The sequence below is a fragment of the Euprymna scolopes genome, chromosome 1, assembly GCF_053919585.1.
Source record: "Euprymna scolopes isolate OS-2025 chromosome 1, ASM5391958v1, whole genome shotgun sequence".
In the NCBI taxonomy this organism is placed as follows: Eukaryota; Metazoa; Mollusca; class Cephalopoda; order Sepiida; family Sepiolidae; genus Euprymna; species Euprymna scolopes.
In genome coordinates, this window is record NC_136482.1 from 79,090,121 (window position 1) to 79,109,394 (window position 19,274).

A 19,274-nucleotide genomic window follows, 5' to 3' on the forward strand; every position below is an offset into this window, starting at 1 on the left:
AACTCGTGTATTTCATTAAAAGATTTTTTTTTAATCGATGAAGCGAATTTTTTTGTTCTAAGGGAAAAACTTATGAGTGAATGTGCGTTTCTTTTTTAACTACGGAGGATGAAAAATACTAATTTTGGTTAATACACGCAATAAGAAAGACATATTAATGCCCTTGGGCGAAACCATACTTCATAAATTTCATTTTAGCAGCAACAGCTATTTAACGCTTCGCACAAAACATGTTACAAAAATGCGATTTTCTAGGACCCTCGCTGTAAAAAGTCCTTTTATTTAAAAAGTACATGGAATTTAAAATATTATTATGGATAAATTCTTAACAATGAAGAATGGAACTACCCATTTAATAATATTTTTTTAGGTAAGTGATTTTTTGGCATATATATATATACATATATTTATAAGTAAGTCAAAATATATTGATTTTCTTTATATTTTTTTAAAAGAAAACCGCTTTAAAGAAACAAATATTGCATAATTCGCTATTAAAGCTGTTATTTTTTTTTTAATTTGGTCTTTTCTCCTTTAATTGAAAGAAAATAGGATTTGAATTGTATTTCCAAGTAGTTATTAGCTTAAAAAATAGTAAGTTGCATTATTAAGATTTTGATCATCATTTTTAATGACCACTTTCTGATACACCTATAGAACCTTTCCCAAACATACTGGCAATAATTTGGTTTCGTCCTTCCTTTCAGTGTTTCCAATAAGGGGGATTGATTTACTAGGATTTGTATTAGGAGCTGGGCACTTATTAAAATTATTTAATTGTTGAATTTTTTGCATTTTGGTTAAATTTGTTAGTTTGCTAGCGCTAAAAGCCCACACAAAAAATTGAACAAAAGACAAAATTAAAAGAATGGTACTCATGCAGAATTTACCCCCCCATCCCCGCACCAGATTCCAATTAGTTCAGGGTTTGACCGGCAATCACCGGATTCAGCCGAGCGTTGTTCAAATATTGAAACACTAAACCAACATTTTATTTATTTTTTTGCAGAATTAATTAATGATGGGAGTATTTTCCGTTTATTTTCTTAACATCTATTAACAAAAAAATTTGTACATTCTCTTGAAATAAAATCTAACTTTTCTCTACTTTCACCTAACTATTTACAGTGTTCATATAAAACATTCATTTTTTTCTTTTTATAATAAAAATTCTGTTTTCGAAAAGAAATGTTTACTGCCAACTTTCTTTTTAAAAAAAATCCTGAAAAAAAAACTTTCACCTAACAATTTATGGTAAAAAAATCATCTTTTCTTGGGAAAAAAAGCCCAACTTTTATTGATAAAAAAATTGCAAAAATAATAAAATAAATAAACAATATGGAATGCAATTTTTTATGAGGAATGTGTTCCATTTTAACAAACTGAACCACAGCAAAGCGTGACCGGGTATGGCTAGTATATATATATATATATATATATATATATATATATATATTTGTGTGTGTGTGTGTGTGTGTGTGTGTGTGTGTGGTTTTGTAAGTTTCTTTAAAACCTTAAAACTAAAAACAATAAAATTGCTTTTCGTTGGACAATTATTTTGTCAGAAAGTCAATTAACTTCCAGCATCACTGAATACTTTTACTTACATTGTTCTTAAAGGGGTCATCAGTTGTTTACCATGAAACACTGTTTCGGGGGTTTAAAAACAGAACAGTATATTAAATCATGGCTATCCAGCAGTGTTGATAAAACACCACTTTCCTTAAAAAACATAAACAAAATATTTTTTTTAATATTGGATCTAGTTTTTTTTTTTCAGTTAAATTTAGGCTAACCAATTCATGTGATTTAAAAAAAAAATACAAACTACTGTGTTTATATAGCGTTTGGTGTAATCCATTCTACTAATTATTATTGTATTGCTTTTATATATTTACATTCTTATTTAATCGTGCATCTTCATAATTATTAGTTAATAAAATATATAAGATATACATAAAATATGTATACAATTCCAAATAATATAAATATTTACATATTTTACACACCATCCTATAGGCAATGTTCAGATATATACATTTTTAGATACATTACTCATATTGTTCTAGATATTTTCTATTAATCTACTTTGTTAATTTTATATAGATGTTTTTTATTTCATTTTAGATGTTTTTTTATTTCATTTTAGATGTTTTTTTATTTCATTTTAGATGTTTTTTTATTTCATTTTAGATGTTTTTTTTATTTCATTTTAGATGTTTTTTTATTTCATTTTAGATGTTTTTTTTTATTTCATTTTAGATGTTTTTTTATTTCATTTTAGATGTTTTTTATTTCATTTTAGATGTTTTTTTTATTTCATTTTAGATGTTTTTTTTATTTCATTTTAGATGTTTTTTTATTTCATTTTAGATGTTTTTTTTTTATTTCATTTTAGATGTTTTTTTAATTTCATTTTAGATGTTTTTTATTTCATTTTATAGGATACCGAACAAATGCTTTATTTAACGGTTTCACCACACTTGTTTAATCATTCGTATTACTAAACTAGACACTGGGGTATAAAATATATCAAATTAAGGGTAACGTTAATCTATTCTTAAAAACTCGGATCAATGCTCCAGTAAAACATATATATATATATATATATATATATATATATATATATATATATATATATATATATATATATATATATTGCATGTGCTATTTTATGTGGCATAGTACTATTTTCTAAGGGAAGAAATTTCTTTATCGAACATTTTATAAATATATATTCTATCCTGAATTGGTTATCTAAATCCAAGAATCTTGCATTTGTTCTTCTATGTACACTGTTTATTTCTAACTCTTTAGAATAAATCAAATGTTTTTTTTTCAAATTCTTCATTATCATTCATACATATAAGATCGTCTGTAAATCTCCTGCAACCATGATACTTATATGTTTCAGATATGTCATTTTTATTAATAATGACATATATATATATATATATATATATATATATATATATATATATATATATATATATATATATATATACGTGCAATCAAAATAAATAAATAGAAGTTTCAAAAGAGTTTCCACTCACACATCTCCATTAACTTTGTTAAGCACTTAGAGATTCGAGACCACTTCCATTTTCGGCACCAGAAGATTAAATTCCATAAAAAATAAGATACATTTTAAATTAAAAAAGGATAATACGATGATAAGCCTTTCAGACGTGCACTTTGGAATTCTCTTAGACTTTAACTTTTTCTGACACACGACTTGTTGTGTCAACGAATACGGGGGTCAAACCCTTTTTTCGACAAGTAAAAATTAACTTATAAACAGACGATCAAACTCCACTAACACAACCAACTGTTCGGATGAAATACGCCACACTGTAATAATTTCAATTTTATACTGTCTATTAAACTCAGCTGTGGTAATTTTTGAACGATTTTCCAAAAAGGTTGAAATACGACTTCTTCAGTTTTATCCTCTTTTTTTTTTAGAGAGCTCGCAACTTTTATAGTACATTTTCTTTTTTCTTTGTTTGAAGAGCTCAGTTGTTTTTTGTTTTTTTTTCTATAGCGTCGAATGGTTCAGGGTCGCATGACGAAGTCTTATTGACTAAAACAGATGGCTATTTGTAGCGATCAAATGTAACTGCTTACCTTCAAATATATAATATAATACACACACACACACACACACACACATATATATATATATATATATATATATATATATATATATATATATATATATATACGCACTAATACAGTTAGACAAGATATATATGCACGCATATCAGAAATGAACAATGTCTTGCATTAAATGAAACATTCATATTTTCTATTTTGCTATGACATTAATTACGGATAAAAGCTTGTAATGCCATAAAGCAGAACCGCTTTTCTTTTATTCTTTTTTTTCCATTGTGTTTTTGTGATCATTATATCTCTCACTTCGCAAACTCTACTATTTCTTCTTTTATCTCCTCAAATTATTTCCTGTTTTATCATCTGCTATATCTCAATCTAACTCCCCCCCATCTGTCTTTTCTATCCGACAGTAATAAATCCATTTATCTCTTTTGTCACCGGGAAATAGTGTCCTCCTTGGCTCTATAAAAACTCAAGCTAACAATTCTCGTTGGTACGCGTATGCGCCGAGAAAGGAAATTTACTTAAAAACGAATGAGCGTGCGAATGGCGATCACATGACACAAAGAAGTTAGAATAAAACAGGCATGTATGCATAATGTGTCATACAGTTCTTAGGGGCAGAGTCGGGTATGGAATGCTGAGTCGGTCTTGGTTTTCTTAGTGAATGTACGAGAAAGAAAAATTTGTAATAAAAAAGAGATGATAATGAAGAAAAGCAGATATATATATATATATATATATATATATATATATATATATATATATATATATATATATGAATAAAGTAAAATAAAAATATCAGCGATGGTTGACGTTATGTTGTTTTGAAAAAAGAAAAAAAAAACGACTGAATTTATAAAACTGTGGTCAACGTTTCGTCCCTATTGCAGGGTACATCTTCAGGATATCAAAAGGAAAAATGCAGAAAAAGAAAACGATCATAGACCATACTTAAGTGAAATGGAAACAGTATTAAAATCCTACCCATATCGGGAAGGAAACTATAAATGTGTGCGTGTGTCGGAAGGTTATATATATATATATATATATATATATATATATATATATATATATATATATATATATATATATATATTAATTTAGGTAAAATGGCAAAAGTGAATAAATAGAAAAAATGGCACGTTGACAACAAACTCGTAGGGCCGTTCGAGAAGCGCTAAGGTCTCTTACCTCTAGTTTAAAATAGCACTGATCCCCCCCCCCAAAATAAATATGTTTAGTAGATATTGACACAGGTAGGGTGAGGTTGTACTTTTTTAATAGTGGCTAATCACAGTCAACGTAAAACTGAAAACCCTTTCTCTTAGTTTGACCAATTCCTTAAGCAAGCAAGTGTGAATAGTATTTAGAGAAATAAATATATGGACTATAAAACTTTATGGTGTTATATCCACCCCCTTTCTTTCTCTACTGGTTTCATAATTTATAACCCTAGCAAAACACCAGCCGAAGCCAGGCATATGAAATTAACCGTAGGTTCTTTGGTCTGTCTGGGATGCGTCTGAAATGAATGTTCTGCTTAGAGGACAATTGAGCGATGGTACTTGACTGTTGCGTTTTAAACTTTAATTCAAGTCATTATATAAAAATAATTTTATAAAATCAATATTAGGTCCATGCAGACTAGAATGTATTGTAGACACAGCCACTGCGAAGAGGCATGTGAAGCTGCCTCTCGATGAACTGCAATGAGTTTCCACTGAATTTAGGAAAACTTGTCCCAGGAAAACTTGTCTCCGGAAAACTCGTCTCTGGAAAGATCGTCTCCAGAAAACTCTTCCCCTTTTGCTAGGTAGGAAAACTGGTCCTTTATTGAATAAATATCGATTGAAACACATTTTATGACCGTTCTTGAAGGAGGTATTATTTTTAAAAGAGAATACACATCGCAAAATATTTTTTAAATATTTTTACTTGTTTACAGTTGTTTAAAAAAAATTAAATTAATTTTTCTAAGTTTTCGTTTTCTACCAAGCTTTGAAAGTTTTTGGTCTTTCAACTTTTTAAGAGAGTTAATTTTGTTTTTTAAAAAAAAGTAATGTCGAGTGTTACTTATGAAGAAAAACTGTCCGACATAAGAGGATCACGTCTTAGAAGTCCCGATAATTGCTCAAAATAGAACATTAAAGAAAATACTAAGGTAGATATAGTTTTGAAACGAGCCCCGCATCCAAAAGAAAATGAATCTGTATATTTTTAGGTAATAATGCACATCCTATAATATTTAAAAAAAATATTTTTACTTGTTTACTGTTTAAAAAAAATTAAATTGCTTTTTCTAAGTTTTCGTTTTCTACCTAGCTTTGTAAGTTTTTGGTGTTTAAACTTATTTTAAAGAGTTTATTTAGTTAAAAAGAAATAACAAGTAATATCGCACTCGACATTACTTAGTAAATAATTTTGAACAAAAAATGTCCGAAAATTACAGAAAATACTGAGGTAGATATAGTTTTAAAACGAGCCTCCCCCACCTCCAAAAGAAAATAAATTTGTATATTTTTAAGTACTGCACAAGTACCCCCGAAATGACTTTTAAACGACCCCCTCCCCTCCTGGCTTTCGAAATAATAATTGCTTTCTTTGAATTCTTTTGGAGGGGGCTCGTTTTAAATATATCTACCTCAGTATTTTCTGTAATTTTCTATTTTTGAGCCATTATCGATACTTCTAAGACGTGATCCTCTTATGTTGGACATTTTTATTCAAAAGTAACACTCGACATTACTTTTTTTTTTAACTAAATAAACTCTTTTAAATAAGTTGAAACACCAAAAACTTTCAAAGCTTGGTAGAAAACGAAAACTTAGAAAAAGTAATTTAATTATTTTTTAAACAATAGTAAACAAGTAAAAATATTTCTTTTAACTATTATGGGACGTGTATTCTCTTTTAAAGACAATAGCTTCTTCAAGAACGGTCATAAAATGTGTTTTCAATCGATATTTATTCAATACGGGACGAATTTTCCTACCTAACAAAAGGGGACGAGATTTCCGGGGAGAGTTTTCCTAAATTCTCGTTCAAGAACGGTAATAAAATGTGTGTTTTAATTGATATTTAATAGTAAGGGACCAGTTTTCCTACCTAACAAAAAGTGGGGAGTTTTCCGGGTACGAGTGTTCCCGGTACGAGTTTTCCGGGGACGAGTTTTCTGGAGACGAGTTTTCCGGTACCTCTTTGATACCTGTGTTCTTAAAACACACAGAAAATGAACTTACATATTTATTACCATTATTGTCTTCAGTAGACAATTGTAGCCAAAGCTCCTAAGCCCTCCTGTAATCAGTATAGCTTTTTGGCATTCATGCTATAAAAGGTTGCCGACTTCAGCATAAGACCAAGAAAGCACTTTATAAGCAAAAAAAAAAAAAAAGAAAAAGAAAATGACAACAACTACCAAGATGATGATGAGGAAAATGACGATGATGAATAGAACAAGCAAATAAAAAGAAAAAATGATGATGATGATCTTGAAGCAAATAACTTAACGAAAATGAAAAAAAAGAATAATAACAAAAAACAAAAAGCAAAGGACAAGAAAAAAATAATGATTCAAAGGGATGACTCAGTGTAATTGATTCAAACGAATGCAACGTCTATAAAACATGCTGAAGTAAATGCACCAGAAAAGAATTTTAAATCTAAGAGAAGTTATAGATCTAAAAAAGAAAGGTGAAAAAGGCAATAACAAATAATATGCCATGATGACAGAAATGGCCGAATAAGAAGTATATGATAGTGATGGTGGTGATAATGATGATGAAGATGATTTTTTTTTTCATTTAACTGCTGTCCTTATTTTTTTAGGTTAGGGAGATTAATAAATCATCAGTTTTTCATCAACCATGTTTAAACAAATATTCTGCCTGCTCTTTGCTTAATACTTCTATTTTTGATTTGCGTAATTTCTCAACTAAGAAATCTGACAGATAATTATAAGAAAATATTCTTCTATTTATAATGTTTAAAAGTGCCTATGATTAAATTTATGTCGACAGATTTTGATCAAGGAACATAATAAGAAAGCAATGAGACCCACGCATACTGAATGACAAAATACTGTAAAGTTCTTAATAACTTCAGCGAAGAAATCACTACTATATACCAAGGTTAAGCTCTCAATTTGAGCCAATATTTGATTGTGTGTTAACAAGAATATAATACAGACACAAAAAGACAGACACATATACATAAACCCACGCACATAAATCAACACGCATGCAAACGCAACACGCACATGCATTTATGTTTATGGGTACTCGGTAAAAATGGCACTGGAAAAAATAGCAAAAGTGAATAACTACATAAAATATGACACTTTGTCAAAAAAACATAGGACCGTTCAAGAAATGCAAACTAAGCCCCCATTCCCCTAGTTTAAACTAGGGATAAGCCTTTTAGCTTGAGTTTGGATAAAATGGTTTGGTTAGGTTCAAATTCTGTAGAAGTACCGAAAAGAAAAACTATAATGTTTTATTTAATAATTATTTTATATCAAGAAAGATGAAAATGAATGTCCACATAATAATCTGAAAGAGAGCCTTAATAAAATTTATATTGCCGTATTTACCTTAATTCAATTTAATTTATTAAGTCTTGAAAATCTAAAATTAATTAAATGATTTAATCGCTAGCGCTCATTGCTTTTAATTTTCTTACATCAAAAAGATTTTTACTTAAAAAAAAATGTTATACTGCAGAAATTGGCAAAATTTGTTTACAAATTACAAGTGTCGAGCGTTACATGAGAACAAGAAAATATGACCGACACAATACGGTTATATCTTTGGAGTCTTGGTAATTTTGATTTAAAAAAAAATACAGGTATAAATTCACCCAATTACTGTTAAGATAATGTTTATTGAGTGGGTTTTTTTCCAGTAGTTTGTTTTATTTTAAAGCTATAATTGAGCATCTAAGATAAGGATAGCTTTCTAAATAATCTGCATAAGCTTAAGAGGGGACTCTTAACTATTCTGTAATTTCGCCTAACAATTTAATAAATAAATAAACTTTGGCTCGGGCACCGATACTCTCGCCGGAAGTTATATTACTGATAAAGTTTAATATTAGGGATTAAATTTGATAAAACATCGTTTGCTGCTAACTTTGAATCGGGTACTTTTCTGGTTTGCCAATATTTATAAAAGTATCGGTGCTTTTGTTTTGTTTTTGTTTGTTTATGTTTTTCCCCAATTAGCAATTATAACGTTTTTTTTTGTTTTCTTTTGTTGTTTTTTAGACTACTTATGCAAAATAGTATGGAACATGCTGAAATAATGACGTTATTATTTTGAGAATCATTCTATTTAGAAAAATGCCCCTGAATTTATATACTTAGTATTTTGGATTCATTCAATATTGATGAGGGGGTCTCTTGGCAGCTGGTAAAAATTACAAGTTTTCCAGACAGAAACAAAGAACATAAAAATAAACAAGGATTATAATAAATGCCGGTCTCCTTACTTGGCTAGGGTTATAAATTATGATAAAAGAAAAGAGTAGATACACAAGCAGTTAAATGTTATATTCCTTATCTCTATCTCTACAAGTCCTTTTCACACTAGCTCGCTAAAAGAATCGCTCGAACTAACAGAAAGCATTCTTGACCTTGATTAGCTCTTATTTTAAAAAAGAAAGTCTTACCCCTACCCTCACCGGCGTAAATGCCTATAAATTTTTTTTTTGGGGGGGGGGTATTATGGAGGGATTCACCCTATTTTAATCTAGATGAATAGGAGCTTCACCTGTACTTCTCCAATGCTTCAAATTTCAGAACGATTCTAATCTCAGTTGCCAACGTAAGCATCCTGTCATATTCCGCGAGACATTTAGTAATTTAGATATATTTTCGGTGGTGGGGGTGGGGATTCTGAAAACGAAAATAGTGTTTAAAACTCCAGGAAACAAGTAGTTTCGCAGATGTGAAGAAATGATAGTTTAAAAAAGGGGGATCACTTTTCTATATTAATTTAACGTAAAATGAGCAACCACTTTATAGCCACCGTTTTTGTTCGGATAGGGGTTGGCAAAAATATGCACGCGTTTGCTTGTACAACAATGGACACCACACCTAACATAAAGAATTATATTTCTTAATATACGGAAACTACTTATGTAATAAGTGGTGACCATTGTTGTACGTGCAAGATTTTATTACATGAAACCCGCAGAAAAAGTATCTTTTCAGTATTGTAAAAATTAGTAGCCAACCCCAATTTTCAATGCGATTTCGTTTTCAGTATACTCGAGACTCCTTAGAAAACAACTTTTTAAGGTAAGTTTTGTGTTATTTTACCAGGCCACATTTACACATTTTACTTTACCTTCTGTTTATCTCACGTTGACCACCTACACTAACAAAATGGTGGCCATAAAGTGTGGGGGGGGGTCATTTTATATTAAAGTAATATAGAAAAGTAACACCCCACTATTTGAAACTATAATTTCTTTACATCTTGGAAACTACTTGTTTCCTGGAATTTTAAACGGTATTTTTCGTTTTCAGTACCCTCGGAAACCTTTAACAGTTATCATTTTAAAGGATTTTTGAGGGTGGAAAGATGCTGCACCATTACTGAAACGTCTCGGAATACCTCAGAGTGCCATTTTACCAGTGCTATTTTTACCGTGCCATTTTAACCTTTGCCATTTTTATCTAACTTCATTGTTATGTATATATAAATATATATGGTATAGCTCTGATCGGTGCCCGAAAAACTCGTCCCCGGAAAACCCGTACCCGGAAACTCGTACCCGGAAAACTCGTACCCGGAAAACTCCCCCCCCCTTTTTGCTAGGTAGGAAAACTGGTCCCTTATTGATAAATATCGATTGAAAACACATTTTGTGAGCGTTCTTAAAGAAGAAATTGTCTTTAAAAGAGAATACACATCTCATAATATTTTTTAAAATATTTTTATCTCTTGTTTTAAAAAAATAAACTTGATCACGGAGTCAAGATACGAAAAACGAAACCAAATATTTATTTTTAAAAATACTATAGTTTTAACACTTTTTGTGTTATTACGAAACAAAAATAAAAGAAAGAAAACACGTATTATCAAAGAAAGTAATTATTTTATTTAGAAGAATTAATTTAGTTTAAACAAATATTGTGTTATTACGAAACAACAAAAAAGAAAACACGGTATTATGTAATTTTGGTACCGCGCTGAAATAATAACGTTATTATTTCGAAAGCCATTCTTAACATGGGGGATATTGTTTAAAAGTCATTACGGGAGCACTTGTGCAGTATGCAGACGGCGGTTATTGTTAAAGGGCGATAACTCCAATTTCTTTTTGGCCAAATAACGCGGAAAATAAAAACAAACCAGATTTTTTTCCGAACAGAAAAATATTTGAAACCCAAACATGTATTGTATCAAAATGTATTAATATATAATTGTAAAAACATTTATTTAAAAGTAAACTTTTTTTTTTAATGATTGTTCACTCAAAGCATTTTCTTTCACTTTCTTCGTATATATCACAGACTTTATTTTTAATCGCGCGTGTATTTATTTTATTTTTTTGAATTTTTTTCTTTGAGTAAATTTGATGCATACTTTTATTTCGTGCTTGATTTTATTTTTATTTTATTTAATTTAATTTTTATTTATTATTTTCTCCACTAAATATTATTTTTTTGTTAAATTATTTTTTCGTACATATTCAAATAATGCTTTTGCTCCCCCCTTTTTTGACCTCAAATAGTAACTTTAAAAAGTTTTCGTGATTAAATAAACCAAAGAAAACCTTTTACGCATGCGCTTTGAAGGAATAATGATTAAATAAAGACACCAGGGCCCACGTTCCCGTGAAGTACTCAATTTTCTAAATAAAATATGTGTTTTATCATTTGATGATACAAGAAGTGTTTTCTTTTTTTGTTTGTTTCGTAATAACACAGGAAATGTTAAAAACTAGAGTATTTTTTTTTTTTTTTAGAAATATATGGTTTAGTTTTTCGTGGCTTTCATTCGGTTTCGTTACATAATCAACCGTATCCACGTCCGGTAGCTTGATTTTTTTCCGAGCAGTGATCTTGGACATTACCTAAAAATATACAAATTTATTATCGTGTAGGGGGGGTCGTTTTAGAACTATATCTACCTCAGTATTCTCTTTAATTTTCTATTGTTGCGTGATTATCAAGACTATTTGCGTAGTTGGTGCAAATTTTGAATGTAAAATTTGGGCACATATTTGGAAACATTATTACGTAAGTTCAGTTTGAGAGTTAGAAAACAGAATATTACATATATTAAAAAAAAGGATAAAATGATTTTTTTATGTTTTCGCTGTCAAAAACAACAAATTCTTCTTTGATTACGTTGTTTTGACAGCACGAACTCTGTCTTTGTCTCTCTCTCTCTCTCCCTCTCCCTCTCTCTCTCTCTCTCTCTCTCTCTCTCCATTATCTGCTGCGCATAAATGTAGGTAAAACAACCAATCCATTACAAAGATTACTCTATTTCCTTATAATGATGAGTGTGTATCAAAGGGGCATCAGACACTATTTTAAAATATTTAATACTAGCGGGGGTACCCGGCGTTGCTCGAGTGTTTGTTTCCGAGACGGGGGGGGGGGGAGTTTTAAAAAATGTTATGGTAGGTAAGTAGGAAGGATCAAACCCGGAGTCATAAGTAAAAGTAGGAAAATAAAGTGTGAAAAAAAACAAACATCTGCAACGTTAACAGTTCGGCCACCAAGAAAAGTCCATTCCAGTTGTTTAGGAAAAAAAAAAAAACGACTACGGTAGGTCGGCGCGAACGTGAAAATATAATGTGAATTGTCCAGCACGCTAACCACTACGCCACAGAGCACTGCAGCTAAGTTTAGTGATTTTAAATAACTTGACATGAAAGAACTACGAAGCCAAACCGGTGTTCTCTTCTCAACTGTTCCTTGTGAACGATCCCCAAACGGTGTTAAGTGGTGGCAGGGGGAGGAGGAATTTATTAAAGAGAAAATATTTTACCACTTCCATTGATCTTAACCGATTTTGGCCGTGACTTCTCAGCAGAAAAAGTATAGAAATCTAAGATTATCGAGGAATTTGAGAAATAATAAGCCTATAACACACCTCAGATATTGTTCTGCCGTTTGTGCATATTATATTTGCATGAAATATCTTGATTTTTAATCCTATTAAGGTCAAAATCCGACGGGAAAAAATGAGTTCATTTTATTTTTATAGAATAGAAGAAGAGAAGAGAAGAAGAGAAGAGATGACTCGACCGAGTTTTAACTGCAGTTTGCTGGCCAATTAAGGAACAAACAGACAATTATGGCAAACGGACCAGTTCTTTACCTAATACAATACAATATATGAGCTTAGAAAATTTTGTATTTTCTTAGATTAATTTAACCCACAATTGGTGTAATTTTTATTGTAGCGTTAACAGTTTATTAGATTAGATACTCAACCATGGGTTAAGTGTCTAATCGTCCTTATTGTTTAAATCACAGTTGAGAGAAGAAAACAAAGTCATGTCTATTCCAAAGCTTCTAGCGAAACCGACGCAATAACTTCAAAAGTATTTGAACCCGAACCCAGCATAAACTATTTTGGTATACGGATGTATATGATAACTAAAATTTAAGGAAGGTAGACTGTGTGATCTGTGTTTTCTTTCAGCAGCCTCAGAATTCTTGTTCAATTATTTTGTTCGTGAATGTTCATATTACATGAGAGATATTTCTGACTGTGAATACTTGATTTATGGGCGAAATCTATCTATCGATCACTTACTATTGGTTATTTTTTATTTGAAGTAGTATGGTTTTAGCTCCTTACATTCAGTAGCTGTATGCCTTGTCTGAAACGATTTCCATAAAAATTATAATAATTCGCGGGGTACATACTGCTTAGAGACTACAAAGATATGCTATTGACAACTGCGTTTTGCGTGGACCAATGAAATTATTTCGCATTAATAGTGAATGACTCATCAATCGCAAAAAAAAAAGAAAAAAAATTCTAATGGAAATAAAGGGCTTTGCAAAGCAGTTAATAAACAGGGATTTCATTATAAAAAATTGATTACCAAATGAAAATGAGTGAAATATTAAATGAAAAAGTAGCTGCAGAAGAACACGATGAACAAAGAACACCAACAGAGGGGAAAAAATGGAAAACAGCATGATCAAACGGAAAATAAATAAAGAGAATAAAGAGCAATCATTAAAAAGATAATCAAAATAAGAAATAAGAAAAAGATATAGGAGAAAAAATAGAAAAAAGAAAAATACAGGAGAGAGAGAGAGAGAGAAAGAACAATAGATGAATAAAAAAAGAAGTAAAAGGGCTGAAATACAAGAAAAAGAACTATTTAAAACAAGGAAGAGGAAAAAAGAATGACTTATGAATAATTAAAAATAAAGAGAAAAATAAGAAAAAAAAAAGAGTTGAATAAGTAGAGGAAACAAGAGAATAAAACGAAAAAAAAAAGAGGACGAAGCAAATCGCAGTAGAATTAGTAGGAGAATAAGAATAGATTAAAATAGAAGCGAGAAAAAAATCAGCGGTAAGGCATTCCCAGAGACAACAGTCGAAATCGTTCAGATGATTCAAGCGAATCGATTCGACAAACGAAATAAAACCTCGTATATGTTGAATATGTTATACAACTACTTTAACATTGGCACATCCATAAGAGTAGTGTGCCTTTACCGAATGAACTAATCAAACCTTTTGAAACGCCCGATACTGAAGTAATTGCGAAAGTATGATGCATAATGCGAACACACACACACACACACACACATACGTATATATATTTTACTAGCAAAAGTGCCGGTCGTTTATTGGGTTCAAAAATAGCCTACAGAAAATGGACTCTGATTTATTAAAGTATGATAGATTATGAAAAGGAAGGGTTGGAAAGAGATAGCTCCCAATTTAGGGGGTATCAAAACCAAAGCAAAATATGATGAAAGTAAAAATAAAATAGATAAACCCCATAATTTATTATACCATACCTGTTCACGCTGAAACACTTATCACAATATTCTGTGGATCTATATTAAAAAAAAACTTGTTATACTTTGTAACATATATCCATTCTATGGAGGTCAGGCGCGAACGAACACACCATAATTTTATTATACCATATTTCTTCAAACTGCAACATAATTATCAAAGTATACTTACGCAGATAGATATGAAAATCTTTATGAAAGTTTGTGCCTATTTCCATTCTATGGAGGCCAGGGGCGAACGCAGACCCCACAATTTTATTATATCATCCCTATTTAAGTTAAAACATACTTATCAAAGTATTCTTATGTATATCTATATAAAAAGTCTTGTAATTTTTTAATTTTTATTTCCATACTTTGTGGACCAGGCACGAACGCAGACCCCACAATTTTAATGAACCACCGTTCTGTAGAATCAAACATACCCATTCCTGTGTCTCGATACATATTCTATCATTATATGCAATCAGTTTTTTAAAATAGTCAACCATTTAGGAGCCTATTCGTGACCACACACACACACACACACGCACACACACACACACACACACATTCAGCTTTATATTATAGATATACGTATAATCGCATGTTATACATATATATATATATATATATAAATATAAATATGTATATATATATACATATATATATATAGAGAGAGAGAGGGGGAGTTCTATTTAGATGCAGCGAAAATATATATATATATATATATATATATATATATGTGCGTGTGTGTGTGTGTGTGTGTGTGTGTGTATAGGGAGTTTCATTTAGATGCGGCGAATTATTTTCTTTAATTGATGGTTTGGTGACTTTTGGTTATATTGTGTCAGCTTGGTTTGGCAATTAATCATCAAGATACTAACACCCAAGATGCTTTTGCAAATTTCAAATGATACGATCAATTTCCTGGAAGAAACATTTGATGAACGAATAATTTCGCAAAATGGACCTGTAAACTGGCCACCTCTTTCGCTTGGTTTAAGTTTCCATCATTAGATTATTTTCTTTAGCGATATGTAAACCCCCTGTCTATGCTGGTATACGAAACAAAATATACCACTTGGAAGACAGCATTTGACACAATATTGCTGAAATACAGTCAAATTTAATATCGTAGAGTTTGCGAAGAATAGTTTTCGAGATTACGCCATATACGCGTGAGCAGGGAGGCAACTTGTATATAAATTATAAATCTCAAAAATTAATTATTGGAATAAACCACATATTTATATAATGAAAATATTTTTGTGGTTTATATTAGTTTAAAGTTCGCCACCTCTAAACAAGACCTTATACAGGGTGACCCAAAAAACGGGCCCTAACACTAATTAGGCCCGGTTTCTTAGTGTTTTGTCCGAATGAAATGAAACTTTGGGCATAACTAGTTTATTATATTCAAAACATCACATCAAAACACTAGGGTCTTTGGCCTTCCCCCCCCCCGTTCTACAGCATATGGCTTAGATAGCCTCCATTAAGATTCTTTTTTTTTGGGGGGGGGGGTCACCCTGTATATACATATACATACTCCTGATCAAAAATTTAAGACCTCTTGAAAATCTTTAGAAATAAACTTTTTTTAAAGGATAGATTTTAAACTCTTCCCATTTAAAGTTATGAATACAAAAGGCTATGAAAAACAAAACTCCACCCAAATATTTAATGCAGAATTTACCTTTTTATAAAATGAGATATTTTACACTTGGTCAAAATTATAAGATCAGGGGTATAAATGTAATTATAGTTCAGTTACAGATTTACAATCACCGTATAAAGGTGCCACCGTGCTTAAAGCAAGCAAACTTACTAAAGTTGAGCGTGCTCGAATTCTACAATTTCTATAAGCAAGGTTTGCCATAGCGGGCGATCGCAGCTAAAGTAAATCACAGCAAAACTGTGATTTGTAACTTTCTAAAGAACAATGGGAATTATGGAAAAGCAAACTCCTATGGTCGGCTCCATAATATTTCTCCTGCATCGAGTAGAAGAATGAGAAGGGTTGTCGTGAAAGACAGGGGATTTTCTTCTAGTTAAACTTAGGCAGTCACTGCTTCCACGTCATAAAGTGGACCGCTTATGGTTTGGTCGTGAATACGAAATATGAGACGTTGAGAAGTGGAAGAAAGTCCCGTTTTCTGATGAGAAATAAATTCAATCTAGATGGTCCTGGTGACTTACAACGATATTGGCATATCGAAAATATGCCTCCTGAAATTTTCTCCATACGGCATAGTGGCGGAAGGTCCCTAATGGAATGGGGTGTCTTTTTTACAGAGGAACGATGGAGCTACATGTTGAACAGAGTCGTAAGGTAAGCGGCTGGTTATGTTAGCATGCTACAAAAAGCATTGTTGATGGCGGAGGGCCATCTTTTTTTTTTTTTTTTTACAAAGGCATCACCACATTATCAAGGCCCAGAGGCCACTCAAGGATAAGGGTTAAAGAGTGTACAGTAGAAATTGGTCAATATAGTAATCATTAGTAATGAAAATTTGGTAAATTTAATAACTTATATGGAACGGCTCATCAAGAACTTATTTACTTTAGACTTGAACACAACCATATTGTAGTCAGCCGGAAAGCAGGAAAACGGAAGACAATTCCACAGGCGTGCAGTTCTAAGAAAGAAGCTTTGTTCATGGAATCTACGTTTAGGTTTAGGCACAGATAAAGAGTGGGGGAAATTATTGATAGTGTTTACAGCTAGACAAGTGTTTCTTGTGAAAGTTTGGCGAGGGGGGACCATAGATTGAAGCTCAGTTGAACACTTTCCATGAAAATAACGATACATCAGAGACAAACTCGCAACATCTCTTCTGTGAGATAGAGGTTGCAAGGAGGAGAAAAGGACATCTCCTACGAGGCTACGAAGTCTATTTTGAACTCTATCAAGGCAGGACAAGTCCTTTCTAGCAGCTCCTGCCCAGATGTGGCAACAGTATTCCATCCTTGGACGTACCTGGCTCTTATATAGGTAGAGAATAGCATCAGCAGTGAGATATTTACCGGATCGATAGAAAGATCCCACCATTTTTCCAGCGGCCTTGGCAACAGATTTGATATACGTGTTCCATTTAAGATCAGGAGTAATGGTCAAGCCCAGAAGCTTGTCAAAACTTGAGGCCTCCTGAAGACGAGAGCCATTCATTTCAATTGATGACAAATGTAAATTAGAATGTTGATGATGTAAAGAGAGAAGTTTGGTTTTAGATGCATTAAAAGTAACCAGCCACTCCTTTCCCCATTGTACTACGTGCTCAAGATCAGAGGAGAGAGAATTGGAGAGAACTTGGTCGTTTACTGTCTTAGATGTGCAACCATAAATGGTAGTGTCGTCAGCATAAATGTCTACAAATGATGTAAGGATATGATTTGGAAGATCATTAATGTAGATCAGGAAAAGAGTTGGGCCCAGGATGGATCCCTGAGGGACACCGGCATTAATACTGTGAGCTTCTGATTTTTGCCCCTCAACTACTACTCTTATGAACCTATCAGAAAGAAATGATTTAATAATTGAGAAGACTTTTCCAGCTATACCATAGCTAGCGATCTTATGAAGTAAACCTTTATGGCATACCCTATCAAAGGCTTTAGATATGTCAAGAGCAATTGCCCTAGAAAGATTGCCACCGTCGAGAGATTTGCTAATCCTATGCGATATAACTGTAAGCACATCTGCTGTAGATCTAGCAGAACGGAAACCATATTGAGTGTCACTAAGAAGGTTATTTTTGTTGAGATGTTTGATTACTTCTGTATTTAACACAGATTCTAGCAACTTACTCATGACGCACAGGAGACTTATTGGCCTGTACTGAGAGGGGGATGAGCGATCACCTGAATTCTTAAATACAGGGCATACTGATGAGATTTCCCAGGGAGATGGGAAACTATTCTCCTTAAGACAACGTTTAAACAGTTTTGTAAGTATGGGTGCTAATTCAGGTTGAAGTTTTTTGAGTACTATAATTGGAATACCATCAGGGCCAGTTGCTTTACTCGAATCAAGGTTTTTGATTAGCTTCGCAACATCACGTACAGATATACGTATATCACATGTGGGTGGATGGATGGTTATTCCAACAGGATGATGCCGCAATCCACGCTGCACAATGGAGCATGGCCTTTCTACAAGGGCATAGGATCCATCTCCTGAGACATCCTGTGGGCTCACCAGACTTGAACCCAATTGGAACTGTTTGGGGATGGACGACAAGAGAGGTTTATCGAAATGGCAAGCAAAATTAAGCAAAAAAATGAACTTTGTGAAGCCATTTTCAGAAGCTGGAGCCACATCTCCGCACCTTAATGGAAATGGTTATTTCTAGCATGTATCCAAGAATTTTTGAAGTCAGTGAAGCTAGAAGTCATTATCAAATTTGTTTGTTGAATGTTTTCATACACTTTTCGTACAATTTCGTAGAATTTATAGCCCTGATCTTATATTTTTTATAAAAATGTAAATTTCTGAATTTATTGTTTGGAGTGTAACTCCTATAACTATAATATATATTATAATATATATATATATATATCCTGTGTACGGCAAAATCACGTGGACACACCGGTTCTCGACAGATCACCGAAGTTAAGCAACGTTGAGCCTGGCTTATATCAGATGGGTGACCATTTGGAA